Consider the following 13,656-nt stretch of genomic DNA (forward strand, 5'->3'; position numbering starts at 1 on the left):
TGAAGACTTAAACTGAAATAGCAGGTTGGAGGTCCTGAGCTCGAGCGTGGGTGCTGGCGCCTGGTGAGCCCTGGGTTCTAAGCTCCCAAGTTCTCCGCATCTCATGCCATCGAACATCTTTGCTGCCTCTTGACTATCACAACAGGTTCTTATTTGGTTGTCCAGTGCCACTCGTTCATGAAAACAGTCCACATTGTCTATAAAGTCTTAATTCTTTAATTATGGGGTTTGAATTTTCCATGATTTGGCTCCAAGCTCCGTTTCTTATTTCATCTTCTGTTTTATTACTGCTACTCACCCTGGTTCCAGCTAACTGGGATTGCCTTCCCTGGTGCACACAGGCACAGCACATTCAGTCAGCACGATGTTGTGGAAGACCAATTACACACCAGGTGTGGCATCCCATGCTGTAAATGCAAAGAGGAAAAAGCACCTCTCAGAGCTTTGGGAGTTAGCATTCCAGCTGGGGAGAGACACGTGTGCAAGGAAATAACTATAGGACCTGGAGTAGGTGCTGTCGAGGCAACCTGAGGGGTATCAAGGGCCTGAGGCCCTCACTGAACAGGAGAAGTGTGAGCTGTGCTTCATTTGCTTATTCACTTAGCTATGCTGCATATGCAATGACTCTGTTCTTTTTGGATTCCATTTCTTTTTTTCTTTTTTTTTTTTTCATTTCTTTTTTTCTCGTTAGTCTTTTAACTTTGAATATTCTTTCCTCTTTCTCTTCCTGCCTGGTAAAAACCTTCCTCAGTTTTAAGAGCTAGCTCCAATACTCTTTCAGTTGTGAAACATGCCCTGCAGCTTCTTGTGCTGCTCTAGTTCATGCTTTTCACCTTTGCTATAGTAGTAATGCTGTTGTCATCTCCTTGTAATCCCCTTGTAGGCAGGAACCACATCTTTCTGAGCATTCCACCCACAGTAGGTTTTCCATGATTTTTTTTTGTTGTTGTTGAATAAGCAGTGGACACCTCTTACTGTCTAACTCCTACACATCCAGAAAAACTTTTCTTTTCTTTTTTTAAAAAAATATTTTATTTATTTATTCATGAGAGACACAGAGGCACAGGCAGAGGGAGAAGCAGGCTCCATCCAGGGAGCCCCATGTGGGACTCGATCCTGAGACTCCAGGATCACGCCCTGGGCCAAAGGCAGGTGCTCAACCACTGAGCCACCCAGGCGTTCCCAGAAAAGAATTTCAAAGGTAAGCAGTGAGAGAATAAATGACTTCAGTTATTTGTTATATAACCGAGATATATGTTAGAGAGATTGGTGCAGCCACTAATGACTGTCAGCCAGGGCTGAGGGGGAGAAACAGGGCTCTACTCTCCTAGCACCTGCCATGGGCCAAAATCTCCCCTGTTCCATCCCCCCTGTTTGTAGAAGGCCATTCATTTCCCTGTCATATACAATGTCATTGAAGGCTGCAAGTAAATTTATTCATCTGCAACATCTGTGTCTTTTTTTTTTAAGATTTTATTTATTCATGAGAGACACACAGAGAAACAGAAGCAGAGACATGTGGAGGGAGAAGCAGGCTCCATGCAGGGAGCCCGATGTGGGATTCGATCCTGAGACTCCAGGATCACACCCTGGGCCAAAGGCAGACGCTCAACCGCTGAGCCATCCAGGCGTCCCAACATCTGTGTCATTAAGGATACCATCCGAGGGTACCCTAAAAAGTGTACCTGTGTTTATGTATTCTCTGCTTCCTATACAGCATACATGAATAAATAAATATACATAAAATAAATTAACTGTTGTATTTATATAGTGTGACACAGACCAGCTAGCCAAATTAAAAAAGGGAGATCACTTTCAATTATTTCTCTTTAATTTTGAGCTTATTATGCTGTAATATATAACAAGATATTTAACTTATTTTTCCATTTCCCTTGTATTACATTGTGTTTTATTCATGCATTAAACAAATACTGTAGTTGATTAAATCAGGCTACCTCTGAGGTTTTCTGTCACTGGAGAATTGAAAGGAGTTAGGAATTGAAAGGAGTTAGGATATATCCTTGTATCCTGAAGAATTGAAAGGAGTTAGGAATAGGTATTCATTGATGGTCACTTACCATTTTGGGGTGGATTTCTGCAATAGCTTCAGAGTCTTATCTCTCTGTCTCTAAACTTTTCCCTTCTACAATTTATCATCCCTTCTACTGCAAGGGTGGTTTTCTTAAGAAGGCATATAGGATAATCTCTCCCTCTCCCTTGCAATCCTCTCAGGATAAAGACCTTTATTAGCTGGTCCTTTCTGTTTCTGCAGGGCATGGCCAACCACTTTCCCAGGTGCACCTATGCCCTGTCATGCTAGGTTACTTTTAGTTCCCTACCTGCAAGGTCTCCTGCTCCTGTGCCCTTGTGCACACTGTTCCCTTCTTGCATAGTTCCTTCTCTACTCTTAGGTGTCTGGCTGAGGCAGATTCTTTCTTTAGGATCAACTCTAAGGGTTACTTGGTTTGCTCTGAAATACATGACTTCATGAATGTGAAATGTCTAGAAAATTAAAGAAAAGTATCTCATAACTTGAAACAAAAATTTCTTCTGGAATTCTTCCCAGGTTAAATCAGGTTTTTTTTTTAATTTTTTAAAATTTATTTATGATAGTCACAGAGAGAGAGAGAGAGGCAGAGACACAGGCAGAGGGAGAAGCAGGCTCCATGCACCGGGAGCCTGACGTGGGATTTGATCCCGGGTCTCCAGGATCGCGCCCTGGGCCAAAGGCAGGCACCAAACTGCTGCGCCACCCAGGGATCCCTAAATCAGGTTAAATCAGGTGTCACTGGGCTTCTGTAGCAGATGATGCACACACACACACACACGCACACACACATATTTTATATTGAGGTAAAAATTTTGGTAGACAGATCTGTATAATCCATGGGTCTATGAGGGTGAGGTTTATGGTTTGTTAATCTCCACATCCTTAATGCCCAGCAGAATGCCAGGGAGTGTAGTGGTCTACAACAGACTATGGAATGAGTGACTAAACACAGATGGAATGAGACAGTTAATATGAATAGAGGACTCACTCTCAGATCCTGTATTTATCTTCCTTCTTTTTCCTGCTACTTATACAGTGAAATACTGAGAAATTCTCTCTCCTTTCTGAAATTCCCCCTACTGTATCACAGCACGAGAGAGAAGAGAGTGTATTAGTTTCCAGGTGCAAATAACTTGAACTCCTAATTGAATTGGCTTAAAAGATTAGTAATTTATTAAATTACAGAACATTTAGAGAAGTAGGACAATTTCAGAGTTGGTCAGTTCAGTGGCGCAATAGTGTCATCGGATATCTAGGTTCCATGTTTCTGTTCTGCCATTTTCATCCAAGTGGCCTAGTTTCCCTTGAGGTAGCAAGATAGCCATGGTAGTTTCACAATCCCTTTGAGGTATAACAACAGGTAGGAGCAGAAATGGGATCATATTGACCAGATCTAGGTCACATGTCCTTTCCTAATCTCATTGTTCGGTACTATGAACGTCAAAGACAAAACACAATTCACCCCTTAGACCTGGGCCTTTACGTAGGAAGAGTGTGGTACCTGAACAATGAATCACAGTCTCATCAGCAAGGAAGAAAAGGCAACGGCCAGTGGACAGAACTTTCCAGTATCGTCTTACTGTTTCCTATACATAACATCAACAAAAATTCTCTTTTTGATTGAGAGGCTGAGTCAACAATTGCCTTCATTAAGGATATTGTTTTCAGCTTATATTTCTTAGTAGTAAAAAAATACCAAGAGGAAACTGAAACCAATGGTGAATGTCCCAGAACAAAGAACAAATGTTACTCCCTGGAAAGAAAGTTTTTGATCTTATAAACCTAGCTGCTTTTATTCGTTAGCTTCCAAAGTCCATAAAAATGCTCCAAGCAAAGTTAACTTCCAAGTCTATAAAAATGTGATTTATCATTTACAACATGACATTTATACTATCCTTTTTTGGTCCTGGCAAGGGGAAACTGAGAGAAAGGTGTGAAGACTCCTAGTCTTTGAAGATGCATAATAACATAGTGTGTTGTTACTTACGTTCCTGAAATATAAGTATGCAATTACCTCCACTCAAGTCTAACTCACAAAGGAGGCAAAGTACAATTGAAATTATAATATAAATAATAAAATTTAAATATGCTGTCTTATAATTAATGAAGCATATGTTATCAAACAGGAACAAAAGCTTGAATTTTGCTGTAAAATCGATTCTCAGTAGTGCCTAGATTGCCTCCTACTAGTTGCCATTATCTGTGTGTATGTGTTTTTAAGTATGTGGTTGTGAGTTCTACACTTCTGTATACCATCTTCATTCCTTTTTTGGAGTGAGGTGATTATAAATAAATATAATAATACATATTGCTCAATTTCCAAATCCATGTGCGTATACACATCCACATATTGTGCAAGTTTTTTTGGTAGACTCTAATATAGCTACAGACTTGAGCTGTGTGTTTCACAAAGCTCTGTGCTATTTGGCTACTTTTAAAAAATATTTTGGCAGGGGGCTGAGTAACTAGTGACTGTGCGTAGATTCATACTGGGAGCAGCCAGTCTCCTGATTTTGCAAGTTTTATTGTGGGAGGAAATGGAGGCTGGAGAGAATGATTGGCTTTTGCTTTAATTAGCCAGGTAATTACCTCAACTCTCAGTTTTACATTATCTGTATCGATACTGACTTTATCTATGCAGAGAGTAAAAGCCAATTGATGGATCAATCCACAAAGAAATGTGGTTATAAGAAGTGAGCTCAAGGTTATAGTAGGCGAATAGAATTGTGTAAGGGGCTCAAGGTGGTGATAAGCACTGGATACTTGAGTGCTAAGGCATAAGAAAAAATTCTTAATTTCTCTCAAATGGCTTATGAGGGACAGATGAGTATGTTTCACATGAAACAATTAGGCACAATATAAGACAGTAAGAAGTTTCGTGCAATGGTGCACGCAAGTCCCATGGACCTGAGCTATAGCAATATCAGTAAGATTAGAGATAGCTGGGTTTGAAAAAGTTTTATGGGATCTGGGTCTAATGGTGCACTTGTTGGTTTGACTTTTGTATCCTGAAGTATAATGGTGATGTGTCCCAGTAACCTTAAGGATATTTGAAAATCACCTGCATGAGGACACATTTCCTAATTCAATCAAGGAGTTATTATTATTATTTTTTAATCAGCAAAGAGAGGTGTTGCATGGTAGGGAAAGGTGCTGTGATAATAAATCCAGTACTTCCTTGTTTATAGCCTGTTCCTAAGTAGAGCTTACATTATCTTTGTGTGTGTGTGTGTGTGTGTGTGTGTGTGTGTGTGTGTATTTTGCTAGGAACATAAAAATAAGAAAAAGAAGAGAAGTAAATCTACATATTTCTATAACATATTTAATAAGTTTTTTACAAATGGGTTGACCTGAAAAAGTGGGATGGTTGAGTAGATTATCAAGAAATGCAAATACATTTTGAGGGCTTTCAAGGGGTTCAGAAAAGTACTTTGAAAAAGTGACTTTATATGTAGGCTTTCCCAGAGAGGACTCTGGAACACAGATTTCCAGTAGAAAGAAGGCCCCCCGAAATAAATAAATAAATAAATAAATAAATAAATAAATAAATAAATAAATAAAATCCCTGTATTGTAACCACAATACAGAACAATAAACAGAAGGAAAATATTGATCCCGCCCTACCCTTTTTTTAAAAAGTAGGTTCGAGGCCCAGCATGGAGCCCAACCTGGAGCTTGAGCTCATGACCCTGAGATCAAGACCTGAGCTGAGATCAGGAGTTGGTCACTTAACCAGTTGAGCTACCCAGGTGCCCCTTGATCCCCTTTTTTAAAGATGGAAAGCTTCTAAGAGAAGACATGAAATAGGCAATCTCACTGTATGTAGATAGATTCCTTAGTAAAAAATGGCCTCTTCTACTCCTACAGGAAATTCAGTAGAAAGAGGAACCAAAATGAAGAAGGGAACTTGCCGTTTGAAAAACTAAATGAATTGATCTTGATTTCTGGGCTGTGAGGGCACCAGCACTCTAGTATAAGCACTGATTAAAATTGCAGGGCAACTGATTATCTTTAAGAACTTGTCTATCATAGAAAATATATCTAAACTTTAGAAAAAGTATGATCCTTAAAAGTGTGCCATTAAGGAAAAAGGTAATCATGGTTTAATCTTCTAAGAGTTTGAAGACGCCCTGGGTAGTGACAGCCTGGTTGTAAGCGTGATGAGACTATCTCATCTCTCACTGTGGTAGAGTAATGGGATTGGGAAGGCAAAAGGAAATGACAGATTTTATCTCTATTGATTTTAACAAGAATTTTGGCTTTGTTTCTCCACAATGAAATTGTGAAGTGCAGTTGGCCCTCCTACTTTTTGCATCCGTGGATTAATTTGTTTAGGACAAAAGATGCAAGGGTATGCCTACTTTAACAGTCGTCTACAACTGCTTATAAAATCTGAATACGTGCTGATTCGGGGCTGCAGAGAGAGATAAAACCTAGTCTTTGCCCTTCAGGGGGCTTATAATCTAGGGGCTGAGAGACCAATATGAACAGGTAACAATGCAAAGGAGCATATATTGTTTTTTTTTAATTTTTATTTATTTATGATAGTCACAGAGAGAGAGAGAGAAAGAGAGAGAGAGAGAGAGGCAGAGACACAGGCAGAGGGAGAAGCAGGCTCCATGCACCGGGAGCCCGATGTGGGACTCGATCCCAGGTCTCCAGGATTGCGCCCTGGGCCAAAGGCAGGCGCTAAACCGCTGTGCCACCCAGGGATCCCAGGAACATATATTGAACTTCATTTGTATGACAAACAGTAAATGTCACTTTGAAGAAATAACTTTTCTTGAAGAATTAAAATAAAAACTATTAGCCTTTCAAGCCAGGAAAGATGTATTTTTACTAACTTTTACAGATCGATTCCTAATTCGTGCTAGAAATGTGGTTATAAGAAAAAATCAACAGCATAAAAGATTCAAACAGCAACCCTTGGAGGGTCTTGGGGACAATGTTGGCACTCCCATTTTGTACTTTTTCTAGAACAGTGCTTCTGAGACTTCAGCGCATAAGAAATCACCTGGGATCTTGTTAAAAGGCAAATTCTGAGTCAGTAGGGAGTGGGGGGAGTGATCCAAGAATCTGCATTTCTGACAAGATCCCAGGTGCTACTGGGGCCACTGGTCTGGGAACCAGACTTTGAGTAGTAGCCACGGGCTAGACCATACTGACTTTAGAAATACCAGACATAGAAATCATCAGTCCTGTTATATAAGTCCATGTTGGTTAGCCTCTTGAATCCTCAGACCAAAGGACATAGGAAACTTTGAGTCAGAGATGCAGTTAAGAGGAAATTAATCTTGCAAGAAAGGATGAAAGAAATGATTATCATGTAGCATTAAAAAAATGCAAACTGCAGGGTGATGTAAAAATGCATATGAAATACATAGACTGCTGCAGACAGGGTTTAATAGCTTTCTTAAGTCTGCATATGGTGGACATGCATTTTGGCAGGCTTGAGTTACGTACTCAATAGAATTATTTCTCAATATGGATACAGCTTCCTAAACGGGGCATTTGAATGTCCCCCCCCTTTTTTTTCCAGAAGCTTTTAGAGTAGGATGGTCACCCATCCCAGTTGTCTCAAATGAGACCTTCTCTAAATGTTGAGAGGTATTCTCAGTGCTCCTTCGAAGACCCTAAAAGTGGCATTGAATCTGATTCCCACTGATGGCTTCTGAGTAGTAGCTGTTTACAGCAAAGGGATAGGAGGTGTGATTACTCAGATTCAATCAAAACAGTAAATTTTCATGCTGTTTCTTTTATTTCTGAATCCATCATATCCTACCTGTCTGCAGACTGTAGCTCTACAAATATTTTTTTCTTAAAGAGAAATGATTTTAATGTATTTAAAATTTTTAAAATTTAAATTCAACTTAGTTAATATATAGTGTATTATTAGTTTCAGGGGTAGAATTTTGTGATTCATCAGTTGTATATAACTCCCAGTGCTCGTTCCATCAAGTGCCCTTCTTAATGCTCATCACCCAGTTGCCCCATCTTCTTACTCCCTCCCCTCCAGCAACTCTCAGTTTATTTCCTGTAGTTAAGAGTCTCTTCTGGTTTGCCTTAATGTATTTTAAATATAATATTTCAGTGGTTTCAGATAGACAAATCTGTAACTACAAAGGACCTAGGTGGGTCAGGAAAAGAGGTTTTTTTTTGTTTTTGTTTTGGTTTTTTTTTTCTTTCTTTTCTTCTGTTTGTCCGAGTGATAAAATCTTTCACTCAGGTTAGGAAATCATGTATAATAAAAGTTTTATTTTTCTGCTGTCTGATTAATATTCTGGTATTATAGAGTTAAAGCTGATATTAAATAGGATTCAGCAAAGTCTTATCAGCTAACCATATGCCCATGGTTTTTTTCATAAACCTCAAGATGGTTCATAATCTTCTAGGCTAACATGTTGGGATCTTTTTACTATTTTCCTTTTGTCCATTCTCTCTAATTAGAATATCAGTTAAATTCATGTTTACAATTTAATTTTAAGCATGGAGGATCTTGGAGGGAGGTCTACACCTATACCAAACTATACCAAATTGAATGCTTGGGGAAGACCTCTCTAATGAGTTGACATTTGAGCCATGAGGGAGAGTGCCATTAGGATATTTGGGGGAAGAGTGTTCTAGGCAGAGGAAAGAGCCAATTAGAATTGGACGTGGCTTATGTGCCACCTCAAGTCCTGTCTTCCTATCATTTATTCCAGGCATTGCTGCAATATGCATTCCTTCAGGTTTCAACCAGCTGCATGGAGGTATAATCTGATACTGCCTTCATTGGGGTCTGAGTCACATACATTCCCATACTTTTGACTCCTGATTGGGACTTCTGTGTTGCTATAGACTGGGTGTCAAAAGACACGCAGTCAACAGTCATGCATACACAACCCTGCTGTGCCAGAGGGTTTATACCCATGGGGCCACCCCTGACCACCAGAAAACTGGAGCCTATAGATAAATTCTACTCCTTTTTTGTTTCCGTGTGGACAGTTGAAGTGAATTTCCTAAGCCTTTCACAAGGATAATCCTGTGGGATTGAGTACCTGTCTCCCACAGAGGTGATCCATCTTAGATTTCCATCTGAGTTGCTAATAACATTCAGGGAGATCCTCCTAACTTAGGCTCCTTTAACTGATTTTTCAACCTATCCCCTTCAATTTATATTAATTCATCTATCAGAATTATTTATTGAGTGTTTATGTGTGGCAGCTACAGTGCTGTCCTCTATGGATATAATTCTGACAGAGCACATAGTGTTGCCCCTGGAGAGTTTGCAGTATTCTAGGAGCTATGGGACACATCAGCACACAGTTATAGGACAGAACAGAGCATAGTATGGGAACGCTTGAAAGACAGAGCTGACCCAATTTAGGGGATATATTGGAAAGTTTTCTCAAAGAAACTGATTTCTGAGAACTGAAGCATACAAGGGAGTAAACCATGTGGAGCGCAAGATACAAACGTTATATTTAATGCAGCAGATCAAAAAGGTGCAAAGAACTTAGATGCTAAGAGTGCAGGGGATCCCTGGGTGGCTCAGTGGTTTAGCGCCTGCCTTTGGCCCAGGGCGTGATCCTGGAGTCTCGGGATTGAGTCCTGGGTCGGGCTCCCTGCATAGAGCCTGCTTCTCCCTCTGCCTGTGTCTCTGCCTCCCTCTCTGTGTGTCTCTCATGAATAAATAAGTAAAATCTTAATAAATAAGTAATAAGTAAATAAATAAATAAATAAATAAATAAATAAATAAATAAAGGAGTGCAGATCTCAGGACCTGGAGCTGGTTCTGTATGTTTGTGTGTGCCAACAAGTGTGCTATAGAGACAGAGATGGGGGTAGTGGTGGTGGTGGGGACAAATTTGAGGGGTCTAGAAAACAGTACTGAAGAGTTTGGGTTTTATCCTTAAAGAAATAGTACAGTTGACCCTTGAATGACTGAGGACTTGGGGGAATGGACCCCCACACAGTCAAAAATCCACATACAACTTTGACTCCCCAAAACTTAACTACTAATAGGCTACTGTTGAACAGAGGCCTTACAATAGTCAATTAATACATATTTTGTATGATATATACTGTATTCTTGCAATAACATAAGCTAGAGAAAAGAAAAATGTTATTAATAAAGTCATAAAGTCATAAGGGGGGGTGCCTGGGTGGTTTAGTCGGTTAAGATGGACAATCATTAAAATAATCTAAGGCTGAAATCTCACTTCTTATTCTATTTCCCAACTCAAATTATGTCTGTGTACATCTATCCAATATAGAGGTTCTATAATAAGATAAAATACCCACATAAGGATACTCCAATGATAAAGTGCCACCAACATAGAGGTGCCCCAAATTTAAATAAAACTAGGCCCTATTATCAGTATTTTAGGAAGAAATTCAAGTCCAAAAATGAAATTCCTTAATAATTGAGCTCAGTGAGGTTCAAGTATAAAGAAATTAAATCCAAAATCTGTCCTTTCTGATCTCTTATTCTATTCTGTTATTAATAAGTTGAGTTTTTCTGCTTCAGAAGCCAAAGTCTTCATGGCCTCAGAAGTTGTGTTAATTCACTGTGGAGGCTCTCATGTACCTACCTTTATTAAAAAAATTTTTTTAGTCCAAATAATTAATATATATACAAGATTGTTACAGCAATAGCCAACATCCATGAAATTTAGAAAATAAGCAAATCCTCAGCCCTACAGCAGTTTATTTCAAGCAAAATGATGTTCCCAGAACCTAGGACCCAGTTTTGCCAATGGCCATGGCAGATACTCAGTGGAAAAAATTCTAGCTTTGTCTTGCCAGGATCCCTGTCCGTTGATGCCAGCCATTATTTCATGACCCATGAAAATAAATTCAATTGAGAGAAATCTTCTGTTAAAGAGGCAAATTGATTGATTTTCATATATGAACCAACCTCACATTCCTTGGATAAATCCCATTTGGTCATGGTGCATAACAATACTTATCTGTTGCTAAACTCTGTTGCTAGTATTTTGTTGAGGATTTTTGCATCTATATCAAAAGAGGTTTGGTCTATAGTTGTTTTTTTTTTTTGTGATGTCTTTGTCTAGTTTTTTGGTATCAAGTAATACTAGCCTTATAGAAAAATTTGTGAAGTGTTCCCTCCTATTCTATTTTTGGGAAGAATTTGTGACAAACTGGTGATAATTCTTTAAATGTTTGGAAGAATTCACCATTGAAGCCATCTGGTCTTGGGCTTTTATATGTGGGAAGTTTTCTGATTCCTAGTTCAATCAATGTAATATACCACATTAGTAGAGTAAAAGACAAAAACCACATGATCATCTCAATACAGAAAAAATTTTTTATGATATCCAACACCCATTCAAGATGAAAACATTAAAAAAAACTATGAATAGAAGGGAACTTCCCCAACCTTTTTTTTTTCCCCAACCTTTAAACAACCCACAGCTAACATCATATGCAATGAAGGACTAAAAGCTTTTTTTAAAGATCAGAAACAAGAAAAAGCAGTTTTACTACTGCTATTTAATATTCTTTTTTTTTTTTGCTATTTAATATTCTAATCGAGGTTCTAGCCAGAGTTATTTGGCAAAACCATTTTAAAAATTAAAATTTACCATTTAAAACCATTTATTTTTTTTAAATTAAAAAATAAAAGGAATTCAGATTTGAAAGGAAGAAGTAAATCCATTTCTATTTGCAGAGACTGCAATCCTAAGGATCCAAAGAAATCTACAAAAAAATCTGTGAACTATTAGAGCTGATAAACAAGTTCAGTAGGGCTGTAGGATACAAGGTCAGTATAAAACAATCTATGCATTTCTATACCCTAGCAATGAACAACCTGAAAATCAAATTAAGAAATAATTCCATATATAATAACATCAAAATGAATAAAATACTTAGGAAAAAATTTAACCACAGAAGTGATTCTGACAATTATTACCAGTTTTCTCATTGCTTTTGTGGAAGAGAAAATTTTTAGAGGTCCAATAACATTCTTCTGTGTTAACTAATATTTCTCTAAGCCAATTTTTAACTTGGTCCCTTTCCTTCTGTAACCCAGGTGGGCTAGCTCCGTGTGCTGGAATTTTGTTCCCTTTTTTCACTTTTTCAATGCTTTATGGATCAGATCATTCTTTTTCTTATACATTCCTTTACAATCCAGATTATTGCTTGTGGCATCTCCCATAGAGAGAGATATAAAATCAGTGAGTGTGGGGTCTGTCAAAGGCATCCTGCTCAAACACATTTTGTCTACCTTACCTTCTGGATTAGATGATCCCACTCAGCAGACCAATATCTAACCCAAGCCTGGACACAATCTGTTATTATTCTGGAGTCCCATGAATACATCCCATCCTTGGTATGCCTGTCCTTGGAGTCCTGATTCCACAGATTTCTTTCCTTTTTTTTTTTTTTTTTCAGTTTAAAGATTTTATTTATTTGAGAGAGAGAGAGAGAATATGACCAGGGGGGAGAGGGAGAAAGGGAGAAGCAGGGCTTGTCCCAAGACCTTGGAATCATGACCTGAGGCTGACACTTAATCAACTGAGCCACCCAGGTGCCCTCCACATGTTTCTTCAGCATGTTTCCCTAGGGTGCAGACAAAACCTATGTACTTATCTATAACAACTGTATACCCTGAAAGTTACCCAATAATTTCTTGAATGTTTTATTCTGATATTCTTCAATGTTTCCTGTCAGATATGCCCAATTTATATGCACACACTTGGTATGGATGTCATAACATTTAAAGGATCATCGCTCATGGGTGCTTATAATAGGCATTTTATCTGAAGTTTTAAGAGAATGTTTCCCAGTAGTTTCCTGAACTTCAGGTCCTATGAAGGCAGTCTTCCAGTCTGTCCTCCAAAATCTTGCTTTCTTTCCTTTGTTAGACTATTGGCCCCAGTAATCTTTATGATCTGCTCTTGTTTTGAATTTCCTTCCAAAGAGCCATTAGACCAGAGTGCATCTTCTTCTTTGCTCATATGTCCATTCTGTCCAGCTGGGCTTCTAAGACTTCACTTTTTTCCCTTTGGTAATTTTTTTCTTCTTCCAGGTATTTGAGCCAGCCCTCTCTTATTTTTTTCCATTCTTCTCCTGTTTCTATTCTTTCTGAACAAAACGGAAGCATAGGTTAAGATTTTTTTTTAAGATTTTATTTATTTATTCATGAGAGACACAAACAGAGAGAGAGAGAGAGAGAGAGAGAGAGAGGCAGAGACACAGGCAGAGGGAGAAGCAGGCTCCACGCAGGGAGCCTGATGTGGGACTCAATCCTGGGATGCCGGGATTACGCCCTGGGACAAAGGCAGGTGCTCCACCGGTGAGCCATCCAGGCGTCTCTATTGTAGCTCTTTATTAAGTACTGATATCTGATTGATTAGAGTAAGTTCTCTTGCTTCATTTTTTTCAAGATTGTCTTGGCTATTTTTGATTCTTTACGTTTCTATACAAGGAAATATATAGAAATTATTTCTATTGGGAGAAAAACAAACAAACAAACAAACAAACAAACAAATAAACAGTCCTGCTGGAGTTTGATTAGAATCGCATTGACTCTGCAGATCCGTTTAGGTGGAATCAACGTCCTAACAACATTGCCTTGTGACACATGAACATGGTATATT

Source organism: Vulpes lagopus, chromosome 1 (genome assembly GCF_018345385.1).
Source record: "Vulpes lagopus strain Blue_001 chromosome 1, ASM1834538v1, whole genome shotgun sequence".
In the NCBI taxonomy this organism is placed as follows: domain Eukaryota; kingdom Metazoa; phylum Chordata; class Mammalia; order Carnivora; family Canidae; genus Vulpes; species Vulpes lagopus.